The 15,585-nt window shown below is 40.1% G+C and overlaps 1 pseudogene; it reads right to left on the reverse strand.

Annotated features, from left to right (window-relative positions):
* Window positions 1–758: 758 nt before the first annotated feature.
* Window positions 759–13,461, reverse strand: LOC113101068 (pre-mRNA-processing factor 6-like; annotated as a pseudogene).
* Between the last annotated feature and the right edge of the window lie 2,124 nt (window positions 13,462–15,585).

Genomic DNA, 15,585 nt, shown 5'->3' on the forward strand with positions numbered 1-15,585 from the left:
AACAAGACTAATCATGATGTACAGTAGTATGCCAATACGTAATATCTCATATAACGTCACTTATAAAAAAAAACATACAGAACATTTTCAAACATGGATCTCTTAAATATAAAAGTTTTTAACCAGAAGTAAATCCCATGCCACCACACCTAAAGAGAACACGAAGTACAAATGTTTGAAACAGTTACATCAGAGTAACTTAGTTCACCCAAAACTCAACATGTACTCAACTTCAGGCCATCCCAGATTTACAGGAATTAGTTCCTTCATCCAAAAGTTACAACTTTTTCATGAATTTGTTTCTCTTTTGGCTTCACAGGACGTTAACTGGCGGACTGGAGTGGTGTGGATTATAGTAATGTTTTGATCAGTTGTTTGGACTCATTTTAATTTAGTCACAACATCATGTTTTTTTTCTTTGCAATGCCATATGAGGGCTCTGTATTTCTGATGCAACCAGCTAAAAAAAAATTATATTAAAAACAGACTGAAGGACAATTCGTTGTTAGAAATGGGTTAGAGAGAGATGATTTAAAAAGAAAGAAAAATAAACAAACATAAATTAACAATAATAGCACGCAGGATTTATCAAGCCAACATAAAACAAGGATGACTGAGAAATAGCAAAATCCCCAGCACTGTAATGATCACATGAACACTGACGTCTGAAACAGACTGGACTTTTTCATTTATTTTCTGATAAGCAGCACATTTACACATTAGCTTCATGAGAAGCAGAGCAAGAGATAATTCTGGCAATTACTCTTCCAAAAAAGGACTCATGTTTCTGTGTGTGACTAGACTTTAGTCCACTGTGAACATAACAGCATGTGTAATGATAACAGCCTTGAATCATCTCTGTTCCAGAGGGCAAACACGAAACCAGGAAGAAAGCCATAAAAAATAAGGATTTGTGAATCTTCTATCAGTCCCACAGTTCAGAAGGTGTTTTTGATCTTTGATGCCACGAGGGACCAGGATCTCTTCCGATGTTCTTCTGCCAGTTGAGAACGTGTTTGGATTCAGCGCACCACAGCTCACCGTGCCGCGGCTCTGCGTTCTCACAGCGCTTCTTCACCTCCTGCTGCTGCTCCTGAGGGACAGAACAACAACCAGAGTAACACCAGAGTCCCCGAGGACGCAAAACAGCAAGCAGAGCATTCAAAACATCTTCTTTTGTGTTTCATTAGAAATGCCCTCAGGTGTCCATGCCCTAAACTAGTTAACTTGAGAATAAAACGCCTTACTTCTGTGCCGTGCTGAAGCTCAAACTTGTAGAAGAACGCCCAGGTGTCGCCCAAGTCTGGTTCGATCTTCACCGTCCGCAGGAACCACTCTCGCGCCTTTGTTATCTTCCTCTCGCTCCAGAACAGTCTGCAGGGCACAGACTTAAAAGTTCAGGACTGTTCTTGTCAAACAAGGAATAAAAAGGTGGAGGAATGTGGATGGGTCAACTGGTATTAACAAGCAGGGAGAAGTTTGACAAGAGCCCGGTCAGGAGACTTACTTGGCCACAGCCAGAAGCACATGAGGATCATGTTCACACTTCTTCAGAGCGTCAACACTCTTGGTCTTGCGCTGAGGCCTGGCCTCCAAGAACACGGCTTCAGCCCACAGGATTCCTGACAGGAGGAAGCGAAGGTTGAGGGGTGAAAGTGTGCCGAGGCTCCTGACGGATCCATTCAGGGCTGAAGAAAGCGTGGCTTACCAGAGTTAGGACACTCCTGAAGGGCTTTGGCCCATGAGCGTGTTGGAGATGTTTTTCAATCCCGCTCTGTATTCAAGTCGGACAGACTCCAGCCTGTCAGAGAAATTGAGAATAAAAATGACACGTTATTTTGGTGAGATTTTGTCATGACATGAAAACGATTAAGACATTATGTAATTGCATGTAGCCTAAAACGCAAAGTCGGCCATTTTTCTGCTAGTTCAGTTAAGACCACAACATTCGGCATGGTTTCTCACCAGATCTCAGGGGTTTGTGGATTCTTGAGGCGAGCTTTCTCTAAGATGGCTCGAGCGCGCGTGAGCTGCCCGACTCTCTCTTCCAGCCGAGACAGGAGCAGCCATAACGACATGGAGTGAGGACACTTCTTCAGCTGAACGGACACAGCAGAGAGAAGCCATTAGAGGAACACCATCATCACGCATTCCCACCGAACAATGGTTGTTCCTAACATCATACAGAATGAGGTTCTACATTTTCCACAAAAAGAAATTCAACCAACAATCCATCCACAGTAAAATGTTCAATTATAGCACGGCATCTTCTCCAGAGCCCATAAACGTACTCCCTGGTTGTAAGCCTCTCGTGCTTTATCGATGTTCTCCGACTGCTCCTCGATCTGTCCTCTCATCATCCAGAGCTTGGGGAAATCCTCATAGTGCTTCAGGGCCTCGGTACAAAGCTCATGTGCCGCGTCAATGTTCCCCAGCACCCACTCCAGCCGCACCGACTTCATAAACACCTGCGAGCAGCACAGAGAAAACACTTATGGCAGCTCGTATAACAGCCTTTAAAGCCTCTGACATCTTGAACATGATTATTAAGACTTTGTGCAATGCATAAGTGCACTGAAACAGCCAGGGAGATTTCCCGTATGAAATTGAACACGGCTAGATTCCATCGATACAGAAAAACATAAGTGTTTTTTTTTGTTGATAACATTACCACTCATGAGGAATCCTGCCAAGTGCTTGAGGTACATTTGATCCGGAGATATTTGTTTAGATGCTGACACTCTTTCCTGGAGCCAAGAGTTAAACAAGCCCAGGCAAGAGGCCATACGAACACCTTCCATCTGCACCATTTACTCCCAAAAGTCCCATGCTCCTTTCTAGTGTGCAGAGCAAGCACATCTGCTGTGAGGAGGTTTGCATCCACTAACATAGCTCATCTGACACAAACCCTGGCCACAATTCTGTGACAGCATTTTGTAACAGCAATGCCATGCAAAATTTAGCACCTGAACTGAAAGCCACTGTTTGGATGAAGTTTAAGGATTATTAGTTCAACCAGTTCAATCCGAACTAAAGAGAAATCCTAACAGGCAGAAAGCTGTGTCCCCGGCATCTGTCTGAACTCACCCTGGCGGTGGGGGCGCTGCTGCGGGCCTTGGCTAGCAGCCTGCGCGCTCTCTCGTACTCGTTATTCTCCGATTCCAGCTTGACGGCAGCCAGCCAGATCTCCTCGCTGTTGGGGTTAGCCTAACACACAAAGAGACAAACAGAGAGAGGAGGGATGAACTTTTACTGGCCATCGTCCCAGTCAACACTTAGATGCAGTAAAAGCGGATTCGTTTCAGGAAATGAGCATGGATATGCAGTTTAGATTGATTTTTTTAATTATTGTTCTGCAGCTTTCATTTGAAGTTTTGCATACAATTCTTGCATGCTTGGTGTTTTTTTTTCAGTTATGTTATGACTCTGTCAACACTGAATCTATAGTTGTTTTGTTGTGCCTTCCATAATGAGTGTGAGGGAATCAAAATCAATTTAAATAGTATCTATTTATATACATATTGTATACATATATTTCAAATTAACACTTTCAGTCAGTAATGATGCTTTAAAATTGACAAAAGTGAAAGTAAAAGCTTTTATATTGTTAAATATTTAAATACCGTTCTTTTGAAACATTCTATTCATCAAATAAATATGAATATATCCTGAATATATGTATGGTTTCCACAAAAATATTAAGCAGCACAACTGTTTTCAACACTGATAAATCACAAATGTTTCTTGAGCATCAAATCAGCATATTAAAAATATTTCTGAAGGATCATGTGACACTGAAGACTGGAGGAATGATGCTGGAAATTCAACTTTGCATCACAGAAATAAATTACATTTAAAATTATATTAAAAACGAAAGCAGTTATTTTAAATTGTACAATTATTTCACAATTTTACAGTATTTACAGATTTTTGATCAAATAAATGCAGCCTTGATCAGCAAAAGAGACTTACCAAAACGAAACATTTAAACAAGACTAGATCTCTTTATTGTCCATTAAAAGTGCATTTAAAATCAAATAAATAAAAGAGAGTGAGTTAGATATGAAACCTACCACTACTCACCACTATGCTTCACAGGTCTTTCAGGAATTACTTTTGTAATTATCTAGTACAAAGAAGTGTATCATGTGCCGCTGCTTCACCATTACAATGCTACGATGCTATCAATAATGATGCTCGTCACTAATAATGCAGTCATGGGAGCTGGAGAGCTGATGGGAAGAAGCACTCACCTGGAAAGCCAAAGCCAGGATACTTCTGGCTGCAGGAACGTCTCCCGCCAACCATTTCGATTTAGCACCCATTAGCCATAACACCTCAGCCTTCGGACAGTGAGCTACAGCCCTCTGTAACAGAGCCTCCAACGACTCCCTGAGAGAAAGAGAGAGAGAGATTAAAATAAAGTCAATAGCTGTGGAATATAATCAAGGGATTAGATTATACATCAGAGTCTAAATGAAGGTGCCTCTAAAAGAAAGTGGGTTCAGAAAGACTTCAGTAATGCAAAGTCTAATGATTTAAAACTAATTAAAAGTGGGGAACCTCAAATATTCCTTGGGGCCTTCCTGCATCTATGAATTTCCATATTTAAATTCTGTTCAGCCGTGTGTAGGCAGCTAGTATTTCTCACCGGGTACCGTGGTTCTTCTCAAAGTAAGCGGCTCTCAGCCAGACGCTCTTCTTGCTGGGGAAGACCTGGAGCGCATGAGCGTAGATGGCCCGCGCACACTCCAGAGCGCCATGAGCCACACACTACAACAACACACAAACAATCAGCATCACAGATCACCATAATAGAGCTTAAACTTTGATTTGAAGCTAAATAAAGTATCTGAAAAATCAAAGAACAGCTTTAATGAAGTAAGCAAATTACTTTTTGAGACATAATTAAATAAAGGAAAAACTATTGCCTTAAGGTTGTCAATTATATTAATAGAAACAATATATTTTAAGTTTATTGCTGTTATATAGCCAAACTAATGGTAAAAAGATATGACATTAAAGGGAGAGTTCACCCAAAAATGAAAATGCTGTCATCATTTACTCATATTTTGAAGAATGTTTGGAAGCAAACAGTTGCTGGTAGCCATTGACTTCCATAGTATGAAAGAAAAATAATACTATGGAGGGCAATGGCTACCAGCAACTGTCTGGTTGTTAACATTCTTCAAAATACTGCGCGTGTGTTTAACAGAAGAAAGAAATTAACGCATTTTCATTTTTGGTGGAGCTAGCCCTTTAAATCTTCTACTGTAAGGTGTTATTTTCATGACTAAAGGATCAGAGATGTCAGTAGTAAACAGTCAGGTGGTGCTGAATGAACGCAGGATGTGGTTGAGTGAAGGTGAGAGGATGTTTACACTGTCTGCGTCCTCCATCCATGTGTGTTTGCAGTCCTCCTCTTCAATGCCAATCCCAATCACGGCTCTGATCACAGCCTGACATGTGGCCACGCTGCCAGCCTTATCACACTCCTCTGCATCCTGAGACAGACACCAGCTTTGAATTAACACATTCGGATATAAAACTCCTTCTCTCATATATCTGGCAATGCAGCTTTACTAAGAAACCTAAGCCTGTCCAGACTGGAATCTCGGTCTTTGCATATATGCATTTTTCCACTGTTTTAACTCTGCTAATAACTCTAATTTAATAAAAGAAAATTGAAACCAGTTAAAAACACATTGAGCCATCAGAGCTCTTAAAGATTGAGATGTCAGACCTGAATCCACTGCTCGCGGTTGATCTCCACGCCGTTGGCCCTGAGGGAGGTGATGGCTCTGTCGATGATCTTCTCCACCATCTGTGTGTTTCCGTTGGCCTCCTCCAGCTTGGCAGCTGTGATCCAGATATGGCGGTCGGTGGGAATGTTTTCACGGGCCTTGTTCAGAACACGACGGGCATTCTCATAGGTTTCTAACCGGGCCAGAGCCAGCCAGAGCTACGGAGGACAAGCACAACAGAGCTGTCTGATTTATGGGCCATAAAGAGGTTTATGAGTCCTGGCAGATTAAGGCTATGTGTGTGTGTGTACCTCTACACTGGTAGGACAGCACTCGACTGCTCTGCTCAACATGATCCTTGCGTCCTCTGGCTCCTCCAGCTCAACAGCGATCTTCCACAAACGCACCGACTTCGACACATTCTCCAGCGCTGTGAAGACATGCAGATATTGGGAAAAAGGCAGTATACGGACCACACTTATTGAATGATTAAACAAAAAGTAGCAAGCATCACACTGCTTGTTTTTGGGCTCATTAGAATATTCTCGCTAAATAAGAACCAGACATAGTAACCCTTTTGTTTTTGCTCTTTCACCAAAACCATTTTATTCCCATCCCCCCACCCACGAATAAATAGAAACAATAAAAATGACAGCTGCGCTTATTAGAGAACTAATGAAAATGATGAATAGTAATGAAAGACGGTCACCTAGTGCATGTTTACACAGTGGAACACAAAAAAGCAATGCGGTTTTAAAACACCACCGAAGTCAAGAGTGACATGCTGAACTGTAAAAAATGTTAATGTTAGAGTTTAAATAATAAACGTTTTTACAAAAAAATGTTAATAAGCTTAATGAAAATGCTAATCCACTCCCTGACAGTAGGTGGCGCTTATGGACAGGTCCACAGTTACACCTGTACACAAAGCAGCGCATCAAAAACCGGTTATAAACTCTAATAATTAAGGTATCATATGGCAGTACAATGAAAAGAAAATGCCATTAAAACTCAGTTCCCTTCAGATGCACATTCACTCCTCAGATTTCAACAGAAACAACACAGAGATCTCGAATGCACTCAAACTTTCTCCAGAAAGCACAAAAACCACTGCCGTGCCAACACTGTATGCAAATCACCTCATGAATAATAAACTGACACCACATTACTTTATAATCAAGGTGGAGACACTGATGAAGCAGAACCAGCACCCTATTTAAAGAGATACAGGACATTTTAACAAGCTGAGACTGATTCATGCATAACTAACACTTCATCTGTCTCTGTCACACAGGTATGCAGGCGGAAAAACGCAGGTGGCACTGGAATGAGAAACCTAAAGAGGAGTGGAGGAAGAGAGACAGACAGAGAGGCACTGACCTTTCCTGAGCACTCGTTTCTTGGCCCTGATGTCCGTCTCGAGCTCGGCGGCTCTGATATAGATGCGCACAGACTGAGGGAGGTGACGCACCGCCTGGGCAACTACTGCCTTCGCCGTGTCTCCGGGCTGCAGCCGGGCGGCTTCCAGCCAAACATCCTCACTCTGAACAGACAACACACACAGATCACACACACACACACTCGCTCTATGAACATAACACAAACACTGCCTTCAGACAAAATTACGCAGAACAGATAACATCTCCAGCAGGGCTGTAGAAAAACAAACACAAGGAAACCAATAAAAAGAATGTGGTTTCAGAATCGATTTATAAAAATGCTTGTTCATCAAGTTATGAAATCATTTTCTTATATGTTGAACAGTTGCCAATATCATTTAATAAAATTGCTACCAAATAAAATAAATAATTGATTCATTTATTTTAATATCTCTTCAAGCCTCACAAACCTAAATTATACGAAACACTAAATCACCAGTCCACGAGGCTGTCTGGTGAATCTTTTGACCAACTCAAAAAGAACTGTTTCATTTTTCCTTGAATCAGACATTACAGCTTGTGTTGACTAGATTTTAAGTTACGGTAAACCATTTTTGCTTTCTCATGTATTTTAGCGTGGAGCCCTTCTCAATATTTCAAATGTATAAAAGGAATAATTGACAATTGGCTGGTGAATTATTAAAAATTAATGTTGAATGATTTATAGAATCAGCTGCCAAGACAACATGTGTGTTCCTCACAGGTGTGTTTGAGGACAGATCGCACACAAACATTCGGTCTAAATGGGCAGCTCACTAGGCTTCGAGACACGGCCAGGTCTGCTGAAGTACACTTAATGAAGCGGTGCAAACATTGAGAACAAAAAGAGCCTGACACGGTTTACATTTCCAATCCAAAATCAGCACTAGTAGACAAACTGACTGGCACAGCCGACATAATCCAGGCAGGTTTTGCAGGTCATGAAGGCACTGCTATAACAACCTGTCAACACTCCTACAGCTGCAAAACTTCAATGCTTCATACACAGGCTGCCCTCTACTGGACAGAGTCCAGCTATTCCTTTACTTTAAACACTGTTCAACCACAACTTACAATTCTGTCATCATTTTCACTCCTTTATTTCACTCCAAACCTGACTTTCTATCCTTTAGGAAACAAAGACGAGAAATGTCTGTTTTTGTCTAAATAAAAGTCAACTGTTAAACAGTTTGCTCTCTTCGAGACATCTTCAAAATAAACATGCTCCCCAGGAGAAAGTCAGTCATTTCTGGGTGAAACATCTCTTTAAGGGGTTCATATCGTTCATTTAAAACATTTTATTTTCAAAGTCCCATTAATAATAAAGTTGAAGGTAAATTTTCTTGCAGCTACTGTGAGCGAAATACAAGAAAGAACTGGCGTGATGTCATTTCAAACATAATCAGGCAAAACTAAGTTTGCTCAGGATCCATTTCAGGCCAAAGTGAACTTTCTAGAAGATTTTGCTCTGGCTGGTAAACACCTTCGAACTCCCATTGGTCTGTGATGATGATGATGTAATAGGTAGGTGTGGCTCTGGGGCTCCGCCTTCTTTGACATGCGAATCTTCTCTGGTTCATTTCTTCTGTTCAGTCCATCAAAATCAGATGCGAGTAAAAGCATAAACACACTCACGTGAAGTCATAAATCTAATTGAACCAACACTTTTTTTTCTTTCCCTGTTTAATTCTGTGACGCTGCTTGCTATAAATATGCTGAACTGCAGAGCTGGTGCAAACATGTCCACATCAGATGTTTTCTTAACTGCTGTTATTTTTGTTCTGCGCTTATTTTGTCACTGAGAGGAGAGCACACAACACATTTTGACACATTCATCTGAACGCCGCACTCAGTGTGTGTAGGGATGCCACTAACAGTGTACCTCTGTATAGATATTTCAAACTTATTTCACCCTTAAATGAAGAGTGAAAAAAATCTTTGCCTTAAATACATATGGACCTTAATTTAGTTACACATGACCACTTCCTCCCTCTTTTTGTGCCTCACCTTGGGACACATCTCGGTGCCTTTCATGATCAGGTTTCTGGCCACCTGCAGCTTCCCGGTCACCTCCTCCAGACGAGCAGAAGCGATCCAGGCCGGAGGGTGATGAGGGTTTGTTTCTCTCACGGACTTCAAGAGGAGACGTGCCTTCTTAATATCACTGCACACACACAGAACCACTTCAGATACTGCAACACAGACAGCCCAGATATAAAGCTCATGAGGGTAAAACACTCGGTACCTGATGTCTCCTCCATGTGTGGGGATCATGGAGTTGAGATCAGTGAGATAGCCTTTAGGATCAACTACAGTCTGTCCACTCACAGAGTCAGACACCTGGATACACCAACAAAGACTCAGTCAAATTATTTTTTTCTTTAAATGAATTCAGTTTTACATTTAAATGCTGTGGTGCCTCACCTGACTGAGCCTCATGTCCATCAGAGTGTTCCTGGCCTGTCCGATCTTCCTCATGTCCAGCTCTCCAGCTTCAGGCGTCATGCCTCCTGGGTAGGGTGTGTTCAAGCCCCCTGGGAAGGGTGTCTCTAGCCCAGCAAATTGCTGAAAAGGAAACCGCTCAATTAGAAATGGCATTGTTTTCTATTTTTAATCCTAAAGTGCACTGGATCCCGCAAAGCAATGCATTGTCCTCTGATTTTATATATAAAAAAAAAAATCAAGACGATGATGTGAAAGGTGATGGGATGTTACTCACCCCCTGCAGAGGGTCGACGGAGGTGTGGTTTTCTCCAGTCTTGAGGTGCTTGGCAAAGAAGCTGTCTGGCACAGGTGTGAGCTTCTCATGGCGGGGATTCCTCTGCCGTTTGTTCCTGGCATCACCAACCTCAGGAATACTCAACCATTCGTCCTCCGTGACCTCAGCCAGCTTCCTCTGTGGGGAGAAATAATGCAACAGGGTTATTGTTGACACTACCACTCAAAAGTTAGGGGTGGGTATGTTTTTAAAGTGTTTTTTAAAGAAGTATCCTCTGCTCACCCAGGCTACATGTTCTTGATAAAAAATACAGTAAAAACTGTAATATTGTGTAATATTATTACAATAGTTAAAATAATTATTTTCTATTTGAAATTATTTTAAAATGTAATTTATTCCAGTGATGCAAAGCTGAATTTTCAGCATCATTCCTCCAGTCTTCAGTGTCACATGATCCTTCAGAAATCATTCTGATATACTGAATTACTGCTCAAGAAACATTTGTTATTTTGCTGAAAACTTTTGTGCTGCTTCATAATTTTGTGGAAATTGTGTTTGTTTTTTTCAGGATTCCTTAAATGAAAAGTTAGAAAGAAAAGCATTTATTTGAAATATAAATATTCTGCAACATTATAAATGTCTATACTGTCACTATTGAACAATTAAACATGTCTTTGCTGAATAAAAACAGATTTTCTTTCAAAAAGAAATATCATGGAGCCCAAAATTTTGAACTGTAGTGTATTTGAGAGTAAACAAATTATAAATCCCAAATGTTGATTTTCTTTTTCCAGTTCAAACTAAATTTCCAAATATTATTTGTAGGGCCGGTATGATTTAGACAGCATGATAACCTCTGAAATGTGTTATTTTTAAATGTCGGTAAAAAAAAAAAAAAAAAAGCAACAAAGTAAAATTGGAACAGCAGTAATTATAATTAGTTTTTTTATTTGTTTCTGAAAAGTCTGCAGAATTGTGGGCGGTCCAGTAGGTTTTAATAATTTGATTGAATAATAACCCAATCTGAAGCTAAAACAGAATGTTCTAACAAGCTTTGTGAAATTCTACTACATGCCTGGACCAAACAAACCGCACAAACTCTGAATGACCATCAGCTTCTTTAGACCATCAGCTCCCCTCAGAAACACATTCATATAAACCCCCAAGTCAACATTGAGGATCTTCTTCCAATAGTTTGTGTATCATGAACATCAGGTGCGTTTACATGGACACTTTTTGCTTCCATCAGAATGAATTCATTCTGATTGACGAATCTGAGCGTAGTGTTTACATGAACTCTAAATAAACAGATCGGATCGATGTGTGCATTTACATGTCACAGGCTTCTGATTGGATTTACTCTTTTAACATGCGCTTTTTGAGTGTGTGCTTTTGAGTTTCCCGCTGCGGTTTTAAAAAGCACTCGTTATATTTATTTACTTCGGGTCCTAATTAGGCGACAACCAGCACATGAACTGTTGTGCTACTTAACTTTACTTTAGCAAAAAACAAAACAAAACAAAAAGTAGTAAAAGTGCCTCTTTCCACACCCAAAACTAGTCGTATGCTGATGAGAGTCTTAAAGGAGGACTGGTGGGACGTGGTCCTGTTCCACTTCACATACGCTGAGCGAAAGGGGAGATTTATAATGACAGGACACTTATTTATGACACTTTATTCACCAGGAACAACAGCTCGTTCTGCGCGTCATACGTCATTACGCTACTTCTACGTCGCTGCACATGGGCAGTACTTCCAGTTTGGGTTTTCAATCCGATCAAGTATTTACATGTCCTCTCGCTCGGATTACAAAAGGGATAAACCACCCCTTACAATCCGATCAAAATTTCAGTCGGATCAGTCCAATTCAATCTGATTGACGTGTTTACATGAGACATTTTTATTCTGATTGTGCTTCTAGTCCCATTACGATCGGATTACAAGGGTCCATGTAAACACAGCTAGTGAGAGATCTGCCTGCTACAGTATTTTCTCTGTGTGTCTCTGGCCTGGCCTTAACAGACTTCATAGTTTCACATAAATTACATTTTGGAAAATTATAGCATAGCATTGCAATGCAGTTTGTGCAAGTTCACAACAGAAACAAGTTGCAATAAGACAAAATCCTAATTCAGCAGGACACTGGCCATTAATTTACACAAACACACACACACACCTTCAGGTCTGAGAACTGTTGCTGAATTTTGGGCCGCTCCATACGGTATTTCTCGATCTCCTCTTTCTCTCGCAGCTCCCTGAGGATACATCAACAAAATAAACACAGAGACACTACAAGCCAACAAGTGCAGATGAGAGAACCAACAAGTGCAGATGAGAGAAGAAAGTTCCCACGCACCTTCTTTCTTTGCGTCTCTCATCCATGCGTTTATCCAGAGCGGCGTAGATGGCGTCCGCCTCCTCGTCGTCTTTCTCATACGGCCCACTGGAGAACAGACTGCCTGCGTAACCATTGAACTAGAGCAAACAGAGGAAAGGATTTATCAATCCTAAGATATACTGAACACAGTTTTGTATATTCTGTTGCATGCAATCTCGTATGGCCCAGGTCGACACGAGCCTCCTCAGGATAAACACCTCGTCATAGTTAGTGTCATTCAGATCCTCTTCATCCTCCTCTTGGTTCTTCTTCATCTGATCGCCCACCGTCCTCTTCCCAGGGGGAGCGTGCCGATCGTCCACGGGGTCATTGGCATCCCGAGCGGGACCGATATCTGATCGTGTGGTGAAACCCGTAGCACTGAGGAGCACAACACATCACAACTCAGAATATGACAACATCTGACACTATGATTCTTAATGCATTTAAATAAGTCTCTTCCTTTCACCAAGGCTGCAATTATTTGACCAAAAATTGAATTAAAAGAATGGTTTTCTAATTTAATATACTTTAAAATATAATGTATTCCATTATTTTGAGTTTTCAGCATCATTTCTCCAGTCTTCAGTGTCAAATGATCCTTCAGAAATCATTCTGATATGATGATTTGATAATCAAGGAGTAGTTCTTCTTATTTTTGAAAATACTTTCATTTTGAACTGAACACTGAATTAATGGGTGCTGAAAATGAGGTTTGTACCACAGCAATAATATATTGATATGCATTAAAAAATATTTCACAATATTACTGTATTTCTGTATTACTTCTGTATTTTTGATCAAATAAATGCAGCCTTGGTGACCATAAGAGACATTTTTCAAAGTTTAAAATTGGTGTAAAATTACCAGAGAATATCTTATAACCCAGTACAACACAATACATAAAATTACACATCAACGAAACATCACAATACATAGCATAAAGTCTCAAAATCCGCAGTGTTGTTGTAATTGATAACATGTGCAGCGAGTGTGTGTTTTGGTCTCTCACCCTCGTCCCAGTCCGGGCACGTAACCCAGCGGCGCAGACATGCCGAGGAACGGCTTCTTCTTCTTATTCAAGCCGCCCATGAGCGGAGACGCGAGCGGTATCGCCGGAGCTCCACCCGCGGTGCCTCCGGTCCCTCCGGACGCGGATTTGCCTGCATTTTTCGCGGGTTGTTTTGCTGTAGCGCTCGCCATCGTTGCGCTGCCGACCACACGCTTCACTTCCGGTACAACAACAGTCGCGCTTCCTGTGACATAAACGTCTGCTTTAAACAATATCAGTGCCACTAGAGCGCCCTCACAGGTCGGGCGGTGTAAAGCAGCCTGACCTAAATCCACCTGCTCTTTGTGCTTTTGTTTTTGATATATATATATATATATATATATATATATATATATATATATATATATATATATATATATATATATATATATATATATATATATATAAATATAGTAAGCTGATATGAGTCGCAAAGAAACTTAAAACATGATGTAGGTTGGTGGACCTAAATCTGCCCTTTTATCTAAAAGCATGTGTATTTTATAGAATCAAATCATCACTTTTGAAAACTATTCATGGTAATAGGAATCACGTTAAGAGTCAAACAAGATAAACTGAAATGTATATGGTTAGATTTGTTGAGTATTATTTGATGCTACTAAGATCCCTTTGGTTTTAAATTATGATGGAATTCATTTACACTTCCTTTAGGATTTTTTTTTTTTAAATATTGAATTCGTTATTTTAACAAAAAAAAAATATATATTTTGGGCTAAAATTATAAATATTCATAAAGCTTTGGGTCATTTGATACATCATGCTTCATCAATGTGAGTTTCATCTACAGAGGGCAGCAGAGGCTTGATTTCCGTGGTCTAAGATACCTAAGGACAGAACACCACTTGAAGGTAAACAGCTTGTATTTTACTACTAAAATATTATGTGATTCAGCTCAATATGTCGAGACAATTAAAAGCAAACCATTTGCAGTCTAATTCCCATAAAAAGTATAAATAGTGCGGCACTCCATTACTAATCAATTTAGCAACAATGGCTCAACCAATGGTTTGAGTTTGGGGCGGGACTTTCTGTCATTCTGACCAATGGGAGACAAGGGGAGTGTTTGGAAACCAATTTTGTTTGGGGACACTAGTGGTGCATAAAGTCAGGGGGCCGGTGTCCTGCAGAGTTTAAAGTAAAAATCTGAAATTTTGATGTTAAAAGTTTGTGAACAAGTAAAAAGACTTTTAATGCATTTTTATCGTTTTTAACAGATTTTTAAATGGAGCTTCAAGAATCCATTATCGGTGAGTGTCATATACATTGAGCAGTACAGTTCATATTTGTAATGTTCAATCTGTGCTTATGAAAGTAAAAAAGAAAATCATTCTGTGCGTACTTGTGGAAGTAAATAGATAATTTAAAGTTCATATTTCATCAATTGGGATCTATTAACTATCTTTCTGCTACCTCGATGCTCCAGCTATGGATTTCTCTGTAGAGATGATAATGAAAGCAGACACTGTCACATCAGACTCAAGGGCTTTTGGCAGGTCAATTTAATAAATGTGCCTACAACATCAGACAAATCAGCTGGGCTGAAAAGACAGTTCTTGAAAGCTTATAGATTCAAACAGAAATGCCTGCTGAACCAAACTCCGTTTAACACTCAAATTACCCAAATGCAATATGAAATCACTGGCTTTCAGTGGCCTAACTAAATAATATAGGCTAAGACTTGTCAGTCAGACTTGAATATGAATTTTAAGTTTTTTTCATTCTTGCCCATACTGATATGAAGTCAATGTCAAAAGAACTGGGTTGATTCATTGTCTCCATTTACGTAAAATTTAAGAAAAGTCAGGAGACTTTTATACCATTAGCACAAACTGTACTTAAATAACTGTACTGAACTTCTTCACATGACCCAATTTAATTTAAAAACTTTAATTTGCTCACTCATTTATTGAATGGGTGCCGTCAACATGAGAGTCCAAACCGTTAATAAAAACAAACCTGTGTTGTGTTGTGCAGGAACAAGCACAAAATTCAGAAGTCAACAAACTAGTATATCCAATGGGAATAATCAGGAGGAATCATGAAAAAACAACTGAAACATAAAAAACAATACCAGACAAAGAACTGACCGAGGCCACATCCAAACAAAGCCAGAGCTTTCCCTGTCCAATCTTTTTTCCCCCCTTTTTTTTCTTTAATCTCAAAAAATATTTGTGTACACACGAAAACCACTGAAACCAACTCAGAACAATGTAGAATACATGCCAGAACAGTGTGCTGTGCTGTAATTCTGCCAC

Source organism: Carassius auratus, unplaced genomic scaffold (assembly GCF_003368295.1).
Source record: "Carassius auratus strain Wakin unplaced genomic scaffold, ASM336829v1 scaf_tig00217466, whole genome shotgun sequence".
NCBI classification, from domain to species: Eukaryota; Metazoa; Chordata; class Actinopteri; order Cypriniformes; family Cyprinidae; genus Carassius; species Carassius auratus.